The sequence below is a fragment of the Gymnodraco acuticeps genome, unplaced genomic scaffold, assembly GCF_902827175.1.
Source record: "Gymnodraco acuticeps unplaced genomic scaffold, fGymAcu1.1, whole genome shotgun sequence".
Lineage (NCBI taxonomy): Eukaryota > Metazoa > Chordata > Actinopteri > Perciformes > Bathydraconidae > Gymnodraco > Gymnodraco acuticeps.
Window position 1 is genome coordinate 164,907 of NW_022990201.1, and position 17,228 is coordinate 182,134.

A 17,228-nucleotide genomic window follows, 5' to 3' on the forward strand; every position below is an offset into this window, starting at 1 on the left:
AGGGGGGAGTGAGTATAATGTATAAATGTCAACATGGCTGTAAAATTCACAATTTACATTTTTCTTTTAAGGATTGAGCATTGAATGTAATTAACCTGCTCCATATCTGGGGATAAGATACTGTTTGATGAATGTTGAGATGTTTCTAAATATTGATTTGAATTATAACAGGTAACAAAGAAGCAGTGGCCAAGGGGCTACTGTGAAACCGAAGAAGTTGACCTGTGATAGTTAAACAATTTTGTAATATTTTAACAGACATTAGAGCAACTGAGGTTTGAAATGTAGAAAGAACATATTACAGTTAAAGCTAAAACATAGTAATGTAATGAGACAGAATTTCATTTAGACAACATCATGTAACTAGCCTGGTAAAGAAGTAAGAGCCATATACTTTATTATTTAGGTCATTATAGGGATATACATTTAATCTAAATTTATAATAGAAAGACATTTGATGACAGTTTGTTGGAATTCTGTATTCATTTTTTCAGCGTGATAATATCTAAGCACTGACAGGTAGAAGCAGTATCACCAGGAAATCATTCACTTTGTTAGCATCGTGATTTTGGTTGTTTTTGAATCCATAACATTAGTGTGTTTCTTTACCAGAAACATTAGCAGGTCATATTATATTTAGATTTTAAATAGGATTTCATTTAAAAATAAACACGGATGCTTGTCAGAAATTCAGAGCTATTGAAATATGTTATTTAGTTTACCTAAAGATGTTGGGGGTCTTATTTAGTTGGCACAATCCAAGTATTAAGATTCTGAAGCTGCACTGGCAGATAGGAGGTCTACAATTAATTTGGAAAACCTGTTCACAGACGGCTGTTGTTTCAAGACACCCCACCAAGAGGCTCCAAGTGGGGCAAAACAGCTGAGCGTAGGCTTGAGGGAGTTGTATCAGATTTCTCCACACAGGTCACCGGCGCCAAAAGGGGGACCCGAGAAGCACGAGGACAAAGTGGCTCAACCCCAGGCTCTCCGACCCCGACCGAGTGACCCAGCGGACCTCTTATGCCGTCTGCCTGGGAGAAAAGGGGGACAGCTCGTACCACGGGAGCCAGTGTGCGGCGGGGAAACCACCTACTAGGACCAGGGGACGACATCAGGACGGACGTGGCCCTGGCAGACGTGGACTACTCGGAAGCAGCAGACTGGAGGAGCAGGACCCTGGAGACATCCTACCAGCAGACGACCCGGGAGGCATCATCAGCGGGCCGGAGAAGGAGGACCCTGGAGACATCTCTACAGCATCGACCCGGAAGCCGCCATCAGCGGGCCGGAGGACGAGGAGGAGGAAGACATCTCTCTAGCAGGCAGCCCAGAAGCTGCTGTCAGCAGATTGGGTGGACAAAGACACGGCAAGCCGGGACGGCGCAGCAGAGGAGTCTACTTTGCTCTGATCAGTTCTACCCGTGAAGGGCAAGCTGCATCTCCCCCTCCCTATTAGCTGTCCTTGTGGGCTATTCCTCGGGGGGGGGGGGGCTGATGATTCTAGCACTCAGCTACCCCCTCATGGTTCCTTCACTGCCATGGAAAGAGGTGTTCGGTCTCCATGAAGGTTTCAAGTACTCTGAATACCAGCTTCGGATGGATTTACGGACACAGTAGAAAAGAATGACCGTGGGTATATTTCAAAATGCCTTGTCTAAGTTTATCTCTGGAGAAGGAGATAAAAAGGGGGATTTGTAGAGTTATATTTGTATTTATTCATGTTAGCAAACTATGGATAAGCTTAAAATGGGAATAATTTGGGTAAAACTGTGAGCTGCATTTGGGGCCTGTTGACATGTGTTTTTGAGGACAAAGGAAGATGGGGGAAGGTGAGAGCATGTCCTGATTTGCATTCAACTTAGATCTAGCTGCAGTGTTTGTGATGTTAAGAGAGGTCCCTTGGGTTTCTCTGGTGCTTATCAACAGTAGCAGTTAAGTGAATACTGTTCAAACAATACCTGTGTTTGTGTTTTATATTGATTTCTCTGTTTTATCCTTTCATAAATGTAAGGACTACAAATGGCTATAAACATTCTGGGCTGGTTGGAGTAAACAGGGTTTTATAGCTCTGTGGGGGAGGTGTAGGTATGCAGGCCTTGAGACCTTTTGTTGTAAAGTGAGCCTGTTTGGTTTCCTGCTGCATTTCCTGCTGCGTTGCGTCTCCCAATGAGATGACCTGAAAAGATGACCAGCTGACCTAACACCAAACCCCTCCTTCTTACTCTGGTATATATCCGGTGGATCCCTGGCGTTCGGCCTCTTCTTCACATGCTGCCCTCGGGTGAAAGTAGCTCTGGAGTATGCGGACTAGAGCAGGAGTAAGCCGGCATTACTCCTTAAGCATTGCAATATAACTGTAATATATCATGTTGTATTGTAATGATTGTATTGCATTGTCATATTGCCATTAAAGTAGATTATTGTTAACGGTTACTTTGTAGATATGGATTCCTTCCTGTATTATAACCAGCTTCATAGGAACGCGCGGAGATTTGAAAAGCGGACCAGTTATCCCTCCAAATCCCCAACACTGTCTACTTTAATACAGTCTAAGGTATATACCCCACACTGTAGGCTTTACCAATGTCTTGTTTTCACTTTCTACACATACAGAAGGTGTCCCATTTATGCTAATAATCTTTCAAGTTGTCTAAAGGGAAAAATCTAAGTAGCATTAGTAATTTATTTGCCTTGGGACTACATTGTAAAGTAAGTATTATGTGAGACTGAAGTGTATACAAATAGAATTATAACCACTAAATCCCACTTGTATGTATTGAACACTCCATGCTAAACAAATATTGTTAAGCAAACTTGAGTGCGGCTGAAACTTTTTCAGAATATCACCCACTAGATCTATTAGCAATTCAGAGAAAATGTCAGTTGAGAATATGTTTACCCAGTTGGGTTGTCTGTTACAAGCTGATTAATTAAAAGCATGTTTCTAAATCCCGGAGACTATGTTGTGATCGGTCAACAGGACTATTTAAGAGAGTTTGAGGGAAGAGGTCTTAAATTGTCAACATGTCCTTGTCCTAGCCAATGGAGGGATTAAGCCGGGGGATCAGGGAGTGTGTCTGTGCATGAATCAAAGCCTTGTTCAAATACAGGCGCACTGTTCTGATTTAAATGAGAATACTCATTCTAGAGAATACCCTTTGTTGTAGTTTTCCAAGGACCTTGATGAAAAAGCTAGCTGTCACCAGGCAACAGCTGGAGTTAATGTCATAAATAGATGTGTTGGAAATATAACTTCACAGATGATGAAGAAATAAAGCATTTTGCCTCATTTCAATACAAATACCTTTGTACAAACCAGGAAGGTACAACATGCATTACCTGCATACCTAATTTCCCACAGCACAATCAATAAAGTTTAATCTTACACATTAATCTGGGTCCGTGTTCTCACACACGTCTTGCTCTTACTCCCGTAGAGCGAAACACCGCTTCTGCATTTAAATATAACACAATTGCAATGGTCAACTAGAAATGATAGAAAGTCAAGAAAAAATTGTATCATTAGAATAGAATGTCTGGGTACTGTTTTTTTTCCTTAGACCTACATTACATCTATAATTGCCGTTGGTGGTTATCATGGTACAACACTCTTGATGACTCTGTAGTGAACACCTTCACACATAAGATCTTGCTTAGAGAGGTGAACATTGGACTTAATTATGAAAATAAAGCTGTGGGCTTCTAATTGGTGTTCTAATCATAAAACTATAGGGTTAAGCCAGTGAGCCGTGAAATATGATCTATTTGCCATGATAAAAAGATTCTCAATCGAAAAATCGTGTTTAGCGACAAATCAACTTCAAATGTTTTCTTATGATTCTTCTTGACAATTTGTTTGTGACAACTCCCCATTTTATATATTTTTGGTGGCCTGCCGCCTGATTGGTTATGGACGTCTGGTGATTAAAATGTCTGGTCACAGTCTCATCTTCTTTTCCCTGCCTGTCACATCAGTTGATGCCTGAATGGTGGCTCCATCCTCCATACAAAATGAACTACAGCTTCTCCATCACTTAACCTCCGCTTTTAAGGCCATTACATGTAATTGCATGTGCATGGCATTAATCCTATTTGATGGGACACCCCATTCACCCAACCAATGTACATCTACAGTATATGACTCACATTTAAATTGTATTGCCTTATTTGACCCTATTTACTCTATGGTTTAATCAATTACCAGCAGAATGACCTTACACATGCAGTATGGTTCTCCATGCATATTTTATTTTCCTTTTATTGATGATACCATACAATGAAGAATCACCATTAAACCCAAGCATTAGTACTCCTATTGTATTGATCCTGGGCAATGTATCCACACTGAATGACTTTGTTAGGCATCTTAGAAAGTGTGTATCAGCAGAAAAAGAAATGTGTTGAAGGGGAAAGTAATTGTACAGAGACTGCAGGGTGCCTGCTGCTCTGTCATGATTCTCACTCGTTTATGAATCCCCAAAGGTGTAAAGGTTAAGAACTGTCATCAGATTAGCCATTGATTTCAATTAGTGCTGCCTGCTACTAAACAACCTTTGTCTGTGTGAGATCACTGACTTGTATTGATCCTCAGGCTTGTTCCATTCCATTTGATTGCCACTGTCAGTTCTGCAACCCGATTACCAATCCTTCTCCATTGTTCTCTGCATGTTGCCCAGTTGTGACGCTACCTCTGGTCAGATTCCTGAGAACAGAACGTTTACCCCGTGAAAGGCTACTGATAAGGTGGGGCTATGCACCCTTTTATGCAGGTCTCAGAAAGGTCAAATGGCGATGCTACTTCTCAGGCATACAAATGGGCCGAGAGGAGTGGTTTAATCGCAAGTACTGTATCAACTGCATACAAAGAAATAACACACACAGTTTTCCAAAGTTACACTGAAATAACTTTGACAATTGAGATTGTGTCTAGCAGAAAAGTGTAAAATATGCGAATTGTCTTTTTTGTCAAGATTTAGATGAGAAGATTGCTAAAAAAAGATCTAAAGCTTACCAGTGAAAGCAAAGGAAAACAGATATCGCAGCTTCTTCGTAATTCTGACTGTATTCATAGTTTGCATACACTAGGGGTGTAACGGTTCACAAACATTTCAGTTCGGTACGTACCTCAGTTTTTAGGTCACGGTTCGGTACGTTTTCGGTACAGCAGAAAAAATTATCACAAAACATAAATATTTTATGAACTGAAATAATCTGTATTTGAACTTTACTGTACTAGTACTCACAAAACATAAACTATTAGTTTTGGGTTTTTAATTATTATTAAACTGTGAATATTCACTCAAATAAATACAAAATATAATAAAATAATTTTAAACATTAAGTTGCAGCATGTCGATGAACTGAAATAATCTGTATTTGAACTGTAGCCTACTGTACTAGTACCTAAGCAGCCAGTTTGGCATTATGACTTGCTTGTCATTGTATTTTCATGTTTTTTTAAAGAAAAATTAACTTGTCCAAATTGCTTGCCGAAAGTGCAGATCTGCTGGCACTAACAATGTCTCCTGCTGTGGAGAACACCCTCTGGCTAGGGACAGAGGTAGCAGATACCATAGATATATATAAACATTAGATGACTCACCCGCGCTGCTGGCCAATGGAGACCGACGTTGCCACTTGGCCGCCATCTTGCTACAGGCAGTTCTCTCATTCATAACATTATGGTTTACTATTTAAATAACCATAGCTTGCTCAATTTTTCAACCAATTTTCAAACGGTTTGGTTTTTTTATAAACATCAAAGATGTAGTTATGATACTGCATACTTATAATCATGGACTTTCATATGAAAATAACATTAATCAGATAAAGCTATAGCTATACACACACACACAAGGTATTTCCATTTATTTTATTATATTGTTAATATTTAAAATAAATTATAAATAAATTATAAAATTAAAATACATTTATATTTTATATATAAAAATCGGTCTCATGTTACCACTCTGTAAGCCAAGAGTTGTTAATTTAGCAATGCCTTAGCTTGAAGAACAGGGACACAACTAATGACAATAGCATATGTTGGTATATTATTTAGATATTCACACCTTTATCAGAAGAACCAAACCAACATAAAATGTGCTCACAGACAGGCCAGTTCTGTCTAATTTATCACAATTATTTTTGACATGAGATTTTCATATCATCCTAGTTTTGTATTTAGTTTCTAGATTTGTAAACAAATCCAGAACCTTTGAAATATGTTATTGAAAAAAGACCAAGAATAATATAAACTGTACCATGTGTCCTTTTGTGTCCTTCTGTAGTCCATTTGTGGTTTGTCTTGTCTCGCCCCGGCTGATATATCACAAAATCCACTGTTTAAACTGTTCCCTATATTGCCCCTATGCCCCTATAAGGTGTCCTTGGGTGTTATGAAAGGCGGCCCCCCAAAATAAATGTATTATTATTATTAAGAAGAACAACTTGGTGTGGTGTGGAGGGGATGTAGGAAGCAGGAGCAGGTGGGGAGAGATGGGGCTTCAAGGTTATTTGTTTTAAATGTGTCTTGGAGATAAGGACCAGCTGCACACAATAAAATACAGTATAACACAAAACCAATAAGACACACGGTGACACATGGCACACCAACAATCAATCATCGTCCGGCCTCAGCTTTGGTATTCTTTCACAACCATGTTATGGATTTATTAGGACTGAGCAAACATAAACATATGTGGTGATCCCACGGGTTCTTGTTTGCAGACTGCGGTGATTAGAGCATCCGTAGGCTGCACAAAAGTCCGGCATTGTCAGGTACTTCTGTAAACACAATGCCAGCAAATTCCTGTATCATAATGCAAGATGTTTTTAACAAGCCAAACCACTTGGAAGAAATCATGTGTAACTTAAGTTATGTTGAAAATAAAGAGCAGTTCTGCCTCTCCCACTGGTCTAAAGTTGCTGGTGTGAACTTTGTAATACTAGGTCTCACTCACAGCCTCTTGTTATTAGCCAGCTAATAAATACAACCAAATACACAAGAAAAGCTGCAATTTCAACATGTCTAAGCATCCTGTATCATAGCCATGCTAATAATGTTTATAATAAACCGAACCGTTTGTAAATCAGTCAAGATTTCAGCGAGTTAAGAGTATTTTTGTGTAGATCACTCACCTCACAACAGCTACCATAGCGCGAATCAGAGTAACTGTTGACTGTAGGAAGATGGCGGCCGGTCAGCTACGCTGGAAAATCTCCCATGAGCCATCTAGTGTTTATATATATCTATGGCAGATACAGTCAGGGTAGCGGTATGCTAACATAGCAACATAAGAATATTTGGCGTTTTGTAATAGCTTTGGCTCGGTTCTCTGAACTCTTTGCGAGTGGTGGAGGCTTGAATGCTAGTGGGAGTTGGGTTTGCACTTCAGTCTTTTTTCATTTGGTACCGGTGATATTCACGTTCGGGTGATGCCTTTTCAAATGAGTGTGCAAGTTTGATGTACTGCCAGCCGCGTAACCAATTTTAGTTGAACAATGCCGACAAACAGCTTTGGTTCGGTCCACCTGTCTTTGGTCCGTCATCCTTGTACGTAACTGCGAACCAAATGTCCCAAACCGGAGACTTCAATGTGCTGGAGGATTTTTCGAAGCTCAACTTTATCTGCGTTCGCCATTTCGGTAGTTCCTCAAATTACTGACTACATTTGAACGCATCCCTGTGACCAACTCTCATAGTATGCCTCTCGTCCAATGAAATGGACTTGGTCGCTCTATGACGCGTTGAACCCAATGTGAGCAATTACTCCGAATGCTGCGACGCAGCACCTGAGATTACTTCAAAAGTTGTTCATGTTCTCAATTTTTTGTTCAGTACACTTCGGTACACAATGTGTACCGAACCAAAGGCCGTTGTGAGACTGACAACATCTTTTTTTTTTAAAACCTTTATTTAATCAGGTGATCCCATTGAGATCATCGATTACTTTTTCAAGAGAGACCTGTCCAACATGGCAGCAAGTAGGTTACACCAAGCGGCAAACTCTGGGGAAGAGCCGGGACGCCAATTACGAAGTGCCACACACTGCAGTTCATTATCGGCCGATAGGCAAGGCTGCAGAAAGGTAGCAATTTCTATTAGACCCCCCATGTTAAAATGCCCAACTTTACAGCAGAAAAAAACATGTTTCTAACCCTGGCTGCAATACATATTATTAAGGATATAGTTAGATTCCACCTTCATGATTATGAATCTGTGAGTGAATTGTTTTCTAACGTGACCCTTTTATTTATATTAGGTCTTAAACTGTTGCATAGATTAGGGCGTGGTCACATTGAGTGACAGCTCTGTCAAGTGACTGCCTGCTGTTAGCTTATTGTCTCTTTGCTAGCTGCTCCGTGAAGCTACAGGGACTCTGCCTGCTCAGTTCATCCAGGGAACACAACTTGAAGCCGGCCGTGGTTGTTTGTTCTTCATGCTTATATATCGGACTTTTGTGACTCGCTCTGCGGTTAAAACAGACGGTGCATGAATGCGGTAAGTGAATTCGAGTACTTTATTTATATGTTAATGATTTTAATCAGCTACGTAATGCATGTTAAGGCTTGGGTTAGCGTGTAAGCGAGTGGTAGCTACGGTGTTAACGATGCTAATAGTAGCCTCCAAGTTAAAATCATAGCCTATATATATATATATAAAAGTTAAAATGAAATAGACAAGCGTTAAGTGGGATAATACTGTACAACAAACGGCTTCTGTTCGAGGTTAATAAAATAAGGTCATCCTTGTAACTTAGAGATATTTTATTATGTAGGTAGGAACTGTATTTAAATTGGCTATGCTCAAGTATGTAGACAAGCTAATGTCGAAGTAATGTATGTGAAATCAACCTCACAATAAGATGTGTGTATATTACAATTATTAATGTCATATTTCAAGATGAATACTTAGATATTACAATATGGTTGGTTGAGCTGGAGTTCATTATTGAGCTTACACGTTAACGTCACAGTCATCTGAAGAACGAACCCAAACCTTGTTGTTTTATTAATTGCATTACCAAATGGGTATCAAATAAACAGTAAGCATTGGTAACACAACTTTCAAAGTTACAGTAAAATAAAAAGGACCCTGACTCGGACAATACACAATCCAACATGTTCAACAGAAGATAATCAGTTATATTGTTTGTACACATGGTACTTTACATATATATATTAGGGCCGTCAAGTTAACGCGCTAATAACGCGTTAACGCAAAACAATTTTTACGCCACTAATTATTTTAACACGATTAACGCATGTGTATTTTTTGTCCTCGGCCGCCCCGTAGTTTCAGAGCGCATCGAGTTTAAAATACCCTCTACAAGCTGATGCTGACAGCTTGCGGCAGACTACACTTCTATGCTCACCGGCAGGCACCGACTGGCCATCGGGAGGACCGGGAGGTGTATGTGCGGCGCAAGCGAGAACGCGCACACCTTACGTGTATTGTTGTTGTTGTTAGCATCTGGTGCTAGCTAGCTGCGCTAACGGATATAAGGAGCTGTTTCAATGAAAACAGAGAAACGGCATTTATCACCGACAACTGCGCCGAGCACTTGACTTTATGCAGGAAGCCAGACAGTGGGACATTGTACGAAAAGTCAGCACACTGGGCACGGATAGTGCACGCAACATGATTGCAGCGTCCAGGCAGCTCCCGTTCGAGCATATGCCTTGAGTTGCACAGAGCTCCAACGATCCATCACAGTACACACCACACACACTCACACACACACCACACACACACACACACACACACACACACACACACACACACACACACACACACACACACACACACACACACACACACACACACACACACACACACACACACACACACACACTGTATGAGAGAGGTTCCAGGTTGAATTGAGGCGGATATTTGTAATGTTCAGAGGTTGTTGTGTTGAGAATATTCATGGGAATATTTGTCATTGTTCAAATGAAACAAACATTTGCATAAAGCATATTTGTCCACTCATATGATGAATAAGACTATTAAAAACTTGAAAAATATCCCTCTAAGGTACATTTAGAACAGATAAAAAATGTGCGATTAATCGCGATTAACTATGGACAATCATGCGATTAATCGCGATTAAATATTTTAATCGACTGACAGCCCTAATATATATATATATATATATATATATATATATCTGTTTGTTTAAAGTGTCCAGGTGATGCAGACAGGCTGGACCAGAGAGTGAGAGACAGAACTGGACTCCTCACAGCAGTGAACTTCAGCACAGGTACAAAGACTCTATTTTTCATACTGTACAAAGAATCAAGAAAGATATTTGTGTAAATAAATGAAGTATTGACTTTAATACACTGATATACATACCATTAAACAATACGAAATACTAGATCACCTACACATCAGTTAAGTTGAGGGTTTTTTCCATGCAAAAAGTTACATTTAGATGATAACAAGCAATATGACTTTGTCAGCTTTCTAATTTAATGTATTGAAGGCAAAGATATTGAACACATAGTGAGAACTGCTACTATTTATCTCTCAATATTGTCTGTAAAAAACGTGGTAAAAGTCATTCTTTCAGTGAGACAACAGAGCAAGCTTCTACAGTTGCACTACGTTTTGATAACAACATATATTTCAATGTTGATGAACTTCATACTGTTCAATCATAATCTGATTGTCTTTGTAGCTCACTGTTGAAATAAATAAAAAAACATTACAATTACAAAATAATTATATCTACAGCCCCTAAACACACAAACACACCGCTTTCATAAATAACACACTTGTTCTGCCATAATATGTTTTATGTTTCCTGTAATTGTTGTTAGGAAAGGACATGCCTGAAAGACACAACATTTTCTCCTTCTCTGAGGGTCAAGAAGAACATCCAAGAGGAACATTAAAAGCTGATGTTATGAGATTTTAAGACCAGTACAGGACATTCACTAAGAAACGACTTTTATTGTGAAAACACAGTCAGCTGATCGAATGCAGCTATTTCCACATCTACACTCCATCAGCTGATTATTTCTATTTGCCTCGCTTTATGAGCTTCACATCACCTGTGCCTTGTACCGCAGAGTTTGCAACGTCACAAATAAATGGGGCCAATCTTCAGTCAGATGTGAATGTGTAATCTATTTTCAGTAAGAATAATGGACGAAAGGAGTGCAAATACAAATACAATTTATTGAAATGTGAACCAAAAGTTAATCAAACATGTTTTAAATAAAAAGCACATATGGACAGAAGGTGTAAACCTATTAAATGTATAAGTAAATACATTTAGTTAAATAAAGTGACAGACTAGGCCTGTGCAGTAGGTATCAGCTGTGCCCAGCATGGGCTCCTCCATCAGGCCTGGTCCTCCTCGCTGAGGAAAGACCCTCAGTCCTCTCCAAACCTACAGACAGGACGTCCAGGTCCGCCTTAATGCACTGGCTGACCTGTGCTGAAGCCCAGGGGCCTACGGAGATTGGGGGCCTATCATGAGCCAATACAAAAAAATTCAATTTTTTTTAAATAAACAAAGTCTTGGCTTTCAGAATATTAAACTTTTATTTCCAAAATCACATGATAAAATACATTTTTGAAGCTTGTAAAGGGAAGAAGACAGCTCTCCCTCGCCACTCTGCTGTTCCCCTCCCTCCACTGAAATTATGAATGTAAGGCGTATAGTAATCATAGATCACACGGCAGGGTCCGTTACAGTTTGTTTTCATCTTATCTCAATTAAACAAAGTCTTGGCTTTTAGAATATTAAACTTGTTTCGGCAAATTCAGATGATAAATACAACTTTGAAGCTTGTAACGGCATGATTACAAGCGAAGAACGGAGTAACTTGACGTCACAACAGGCATAACAACAGCCGGTGTTTCTCATGAGTGTTTTCCCCGGGTGTTACGTTCCCTCCTAACTAGGGGTACAAAGGGAAGTAACAAAACACCAAAATAACCGGGCGAGCGAAAAAGGAGAGGAAACTGTCTACTGAAGCCACAAAGTGATGTTTTAATGGACAAAAGAAAAAGGGCTCACCAGCCAACTTGCAAAGCAAACTAAAATAAACAATACACAAAAAGGTAAACTGGAGCACATCTAACAATTCACAAGAACACAGAGACAGACATGATGCAGCCATAGGAGAAGGAGAGAGCGACTGCAGCCTTCCTCAGGTCCTTTATGGAGGCCCTGATTGAGGATTGGGAGCACCTGGGGACAATCAGGCTGCACCTGGGGAATCAGAGGGAGAGAGAAAGACACACACACCCACACAAACACTACGGCACGTAACACACCACCCCCCCCCCCCCCCCATAAAACCAAACGAGTGTTTGGCCACAGTTACCAAAAACACTCAGACTATTGGACATAAATCGTGAAATCTCACCCACGGGACAGTACATCGGCCACCACATTCTCTGAACCCTTTAATGACGGGTGTCTACTGTTGTAGTCCCGCACAATCAGAGCCCATTGCAGGAGACGCTGATTGTGCTTGGACACGCTAGGGCAGAATATGAAGGGGTCATAACAGCTTAACACCACAATTGGCCAAAGACTGGGTCCAACATAAACCTTAACATGTTGTTGAGCTAACACCAACACCAGGATTCGATAAACTAGTTGACGCTCTCGGGTTACCGGGAGTGTCGAGAAGTTTAGAGGCTTGCCTGAGCTGGCGTGTTGCGCCGGTCTCGCGACATCCTCACGAGGAGGAGGGGGAGCCACAATTTCTGGCTTCTCCCCGGACACAGCTTCATCTGAAAGCACAGGCACAATCACCGGATCAGATAATGAGACATCAGGGTCACGTTTACTTGCCTGTGCGCGTGCGTGTGTAACCAGGCCAATGCCATATTCTGCCGCTGTTCCTTACGCTTCAGAGCTGCACAGTGGGCGATTACATGTCCAGGTTGATGACAATAGAAACACTCTCTTCACCTTACACACATTTGCTGGCTGAGTAAATGGTGCAGCTGGCACACGGCGGGATCTCTCAGTAGAGGCAGGGGAAAACACAGTTTTATGCGTCAGCACATACTCATCAGCTAACACAGCGGCAGCAGAGAGAGAGTTTACCCTTTGTTCATTCACATACTCAGCAATGCGATCAGGCAAACACTTCTTAAACTCCTCCAACATGATCAATTCCCTCAGAGAAGAATAATCCGTAGCTTTACCTGAGGCAATCCACTTAGCAAACCACATCCCTTTTACTCTGGCAAGCTCCACATGAGTTTGGTTAGGATCCTTCCTAAGGTGTCTAAACTTTTGTCTGTAAGCTTCGGGGACTAGCCCGTACACCCCAAGTATGGCAACCTTCACCAAGGCGTAATATACTGTCCTCCAATGTAAGAGCCGCAACTGCTCCCTGAGCTTTTCCAAATAATTTGCACGTTACCATCAGAGCCCAAACTTCAACCGGCCACCGCAACGCTGTAGCAATGCGCTCGAAGGCACCAAAAATATTTTCCACTTCTGACAAACGAAATACAGGGACCAGCTGAATGTTGCTACCAACATCAAAAGCAGCAGCAGAACCTGACAATGGCTGTGTACCCGAAGAGGTACCAACTGAACCTGTCTGCAGCTCTAGCTGACACATCCTGCTGTGTCCGCATCTAACTTTCTGATCTCCAGCTCCCTCCTGAGCTGAAACTCTCGCTCACGCTCCTCCTTCTCCCACTGAAGATGAGCTAACCTCACTTTCAACCTGGCATCTAATTTAGAACCAGTATGAGAGGACTCACTCCACGCAAGGGAGGCCATACTAAAACACACAAACTAATTTTCAACACTTACACTTAAGCACCTCACTCAACAGGCAACATATCTGAGGCTACACAAACATCGACTCTTTCTAATAACAAGCTTCCCCAGATCCTGCCTACCACAAACTTACCTACCTATCTTCTGGAGCGTGCCGGGCTCGAGGCGACTTTAAAGGCAAACATCAGCGGCCGAAACCCTAAAACGCCTGCCCCCAATAGGGAATAAATCCCCACCCAGGATTACCCCGAAAATAAAAAAAGGCAAAATAATAAATGAGTGCCTGAAGGAAGGACTGATTCAGCCCAGCTAGACACTCCCCTATCCAAACTGAGGAAGCTGTTCAACAGTAAGAGACTTCACAGCCAATGCTACAATTATATACACTACTGTTCACCACCAAACACAATCTCAACACTATACAACAAACAATCAAATACTCACTCCTTTTCTCAAAGATCCCGGACGAGTCCCCATTTGTTACGTTCCCTCCTAACTAGGGGTACAAAGGGAAGTAACAAAACACCAAAATAACCGGGCGAGAGAATAAGGAGAGGAAACTGTCTACTGAAACCACAAAGTGATGTTTTAATGGACAAAAGAAAAAGGGCTCACCAGCCAACTTGCAAAGCAAACTAAAATAAACAATACACAAAAAGGTAAACTGGAGCACATCTAACAATTCACAAGAACACAGAGACAGACATGATGCAGCCAGAGGAGAAGGAGAGAGCGACTGCAGCCTTCCTCAGGTCCTTTATGGAGGCCCTGATTGAGGATTGGGAGCACCTGGGGAGAGGCTGCACCTGGGGACAATCAGGCTGCACCTGGGGAATCAGAGGGGGAGAGAGAAAGACACACACACACACCCACACAAACAATACACACAAACACACACACGTATACACCAGAGTTTCCGTTAGAATATTTTTTCGCCGGTCAACATGTTCGTTCAAGTTTAAATCTTCCGGACAAAATGAGAAAAGTGCCGGTCAAAGGTCTTCTTTGTTATTTATTGTGCTTTAAAACAATAAATTGATATGATTCGATATTAAACAAACTAATTATAGCAGATTAACTACATTATTCAAAAGTGTACAGTAACTTACAATAACACAGGAATAATAAACGGAGCGCTCTCCATCTCCTGACAGCCCGTCAGTATCATGCAGCTCGCGGATCCAGTAATGAGTGACCCGACAGTAAAACTAAACATATCTATAACTAGTTACGGTAGTTTGAGAGGTCATTAAAATAGCTACGTGTGCTATTCTAACCTGGTGTGTGTTTTGTTCTGTGATCATGCAGAGCTGCGTGTCGACTCGTCAGCAGCAGCTGATCTCTCTCTCCCGTCAGATAGACTTCACTCGCGTTTATGTCCATATTGATCAGATCTAGCTAGTTCTAGCTAATGATAGGACTACCTGCTTATCAAAAGACACCTAAACAATAAGTGTCGCTATGCAACCGGGTGAGGCCGCAAAGTATAGCGCAGCATTATGCATTAGTTTACATGCCCACCGGAACCCCGAGGCATTACCAACAGATCAACACACAATCAACCCATACAGGACATCTCTTTCTCCACATTACGTGTTAGACATTATAATTGACTATTCTTGTCTGTCACATACTCTTTTGTCTGTCACATAAATGGCGTAAGTTGCGCAACTGATGTGGTATTGTGCTAAACGGAAATTATTTTGAACGGACACTTTGACCGGAGAGATTTAGATTTGCCGGTCTTCAGCATATTTTACCGGTCGTAGTCCGGTAATTACCGGCTAACGGGAACTCTGGTATACACACACACACACACACACACACTCGCTTCCCCCAGACCAGTAATCCAAACTAAAATATCTTCCCTCCATACTATTTTGATCATTTGCTCCGCTAATCAATCAGATCGATGGATTCCAGAGATTTTTCTCAAAAATGATGACTCTGTAACAGTCAGTGGGCACCACTTAACAGCCAATCAGAATGAGAATATGTTTCACATGTGACTTATTCAAATTGCGAGTGATTGAGTGACAGATGAAGGTTGTTTAGGAGAAAATGTCGGAGAAGAAAAAGTTTGAGAGTGGCGCTCGGAAAAGGAAATTGTTGAGGGAAAATAAGTTTCGAGACAAGCAGCTATTACAAAAAATGCCGAAGCTTACAGGTTAGTTTAAACCTGTAGGCCAGGATGAGGAGGAATTCTGTACAGAGCGGCAGCGGTGCCGGCCTCGGAGCCAAGTAGGCCGTCTGGTTCTGATAGCGATGGAGTAGCGGGAGAGGAAAAACAGACAGGAGGGACATTATCTGTTGGAGGAGATGGAGAGGACGACGAGGACTTGCTATGTGGAGGGGAGCCAACGGCAACCGGACAAATACATGAGGGAGGCCCGATACGTCACTCATCTGGTGGAGAGGACCAGGCGTGCGTAGAGCAGAGTGGAGAAGTGCGATCACAGAGCCTGCCGAGGCTATAAATGACTTTGATTTAACCTTAAGCCCCAGGGCCTGATGGCAGGTTAAGGCGGGCTTGAGACACACACTCAGTACCAGAGACACACACTCAGTACCAGAGACACACCCAGTACCAGAGACACACACCCAGTACCAGAGACACACCCAGAGACACACCCGGTACCAGAGACACACCCAGTACCAGAGACACACACTCAGTACCAGAGACACACCCAGAGACACACCAAGTACCAGAGACACACACTCAGTACCAGAGACACACCCAGAGACACACCCGGTACCAGAGACACACCCAGTACCAGAGACACACACTCAGTACCAGAGACACACCCAGTGCCAGAGACACACACCCAGTACCAGAGACACACACCCAGTACCAGAGACACACACCCAGTACCAGAGACACACACCCAGTACCAGAGACACACACTCAGTACCAGAGACACACCAAGAGACACACCCAGTACCAGAGACACACACCCAGTACCAGAGACACACACCCAGTACCAGAGACACACCCAGTACCAGAGACACACCCAGTACCAGAGACACACACCCAGTACCAGAGACACACCCAGTACCAGAGACACACCCAGTACCAGAGACACACACCCAGTACCAGAGACACACACCCAGTACCAGAGACACACCCAGTACCAGAGACACACACCCAGTACCAGAGACACACCCAGTACCAGAGACACACCCAGTACCAGAGACACACACTCTGTACCAGAGACACACCCAGTACCATACGTAGTATGTATAAGTAAACACATTTAGTCAAATAAAGTGACAGACTAGGCCTGTGCAGTTGGTATCAGCTGTGCCCAGCATGGGCTCCTCCATCAGGCCTGGTCCTCCTCGCTGAGGAAAGACCCTCAGTCCTCTCCAAACCAACAGACAGGACGTCCATCACACATAGGTTTCTCCCTGAAGTCTCTGCAGCTCTCTGGACACCATGCTGTCTCAATCCGTCCA